Source organism: Mus caroli, chromosome 16 (assembly GCF_900094665.2).
Source record: "Mus caroli chromosome 16, CAROLI_EIJ_v1.1, whole genome shotgun sequence".
Lineage (NCBI taxonomy): Eukaryota > Metazoa > Chordata > Mammalia > Rodentia > Muridae > Mus > Mus caroli.
Window position 1 is genome coordinate 33,795,632 of NC_034585.1, and position 1,380 is coordinate 33,797,011.

Genomic DNA, 1,380 nt, shown 5'->3' on the forward strand with positions numbered 1-1,380 from the left:
GGGCTTACACATATATAGAAAGTATTAAATGTCTTTCTCTACTACTCTTAATTTTGAGATTGTTTCTCACTGAACCTAGAGTTCTCTGTCTTGACTAGGTTGGCTGGCCAGGGAGCCCCTGGAGTCTGCCCATCTCAGATCTACTATGGGTGTTACAGATAGGCACCAACATCCCAGCTTTTATGTAGATATGGGGAATCCAAACTCAGGTCCTGGTGCTTGTGCAACAAACACTTCACCCACTGAGTCATCTCTCCAGCCCCCCATGGTCTCAAGGACCCACAGGATTTGGTCCCTAGATTTCTCTAAATGAGTCTTCTAGCTCTTGGACTCTGCTCTTACGATGCTGTTTATCTGTCTCATTACATCATTGCTTGCCTAAGAATCTAGTCACCAAGATCTCACCAGTTGTCAGTCAAGATGTAAAAGGAAACTTTGAACACAGATACAGTGGATTGTTAATTTTCTGTTTCTCCCTCAACTAATTTAATGAATGACACACAGTAGAACTCAAAGTATGAATGATAGCATTCGTTTTTTAAAACTTGCAGTAATCCCACACAGAGATGATAGTAAAACATCAACTATTACCTTACCTGGTTTAATAAAAATGCTTTGTTTAGAGGATGGTGCTAACCTTGAAGTCAGATGACTTCAAGGATGTTGTATTTGGCTCTAGGCAATGTATAACTTAATCTTAATTGCCATATTTTCAAATAAAGGATTTAGAAAAAAGAAGCTATCATGGTGAAAAGATAGCGCTGTACCTTGTAGAGAACTGGAACAAGAAGTGAGAATGTTTCACTTGGTGATCCTGAGTGGCATTCACACTAAAAGGTCACACTCTCAAACACTCAAATACCTGGCAGAGAAAGCTATGCTTTGTGATGAAGGACAGAACCAGTGCAGTAAGAAGGGCTTCGGTTTGTCTGTTTGATTGCAGTTCTGGAGACTGCATGGAGAACCTTGTACACACTAAACAACTGTTCTACCACTGAGCTATGCCCATAGCTCAAGAGCAGGAAGCTTTACATGTGAAGCCACTCATTAGTCAGCACAATGTTTCTTCTGAAACTGGGGTTCTGAAGAAGCTGCCACATGTTAAGATAATTCAGGGACGTCTCAGAGACTTCAACACAGAGATATAATATTTAAAAGAGAATAATAATATTATCTCATTTCCCAAATTTACTTGTACATAAAAACTTTTATTCACAGATCAGTCTTAACGCCCTTTAAAACAAAATTCACCAAATAGTTTTGAGCTAAAGCTTCTTAAAAATGAACATCTTCAGCTGGGCGTGGTGGCGCATGCCTTTAATCCCAGCACTCGGGAGGCAGAGGCAGGTGGATTTGTGAGTTCGAGGCCAGCCTGGTCTA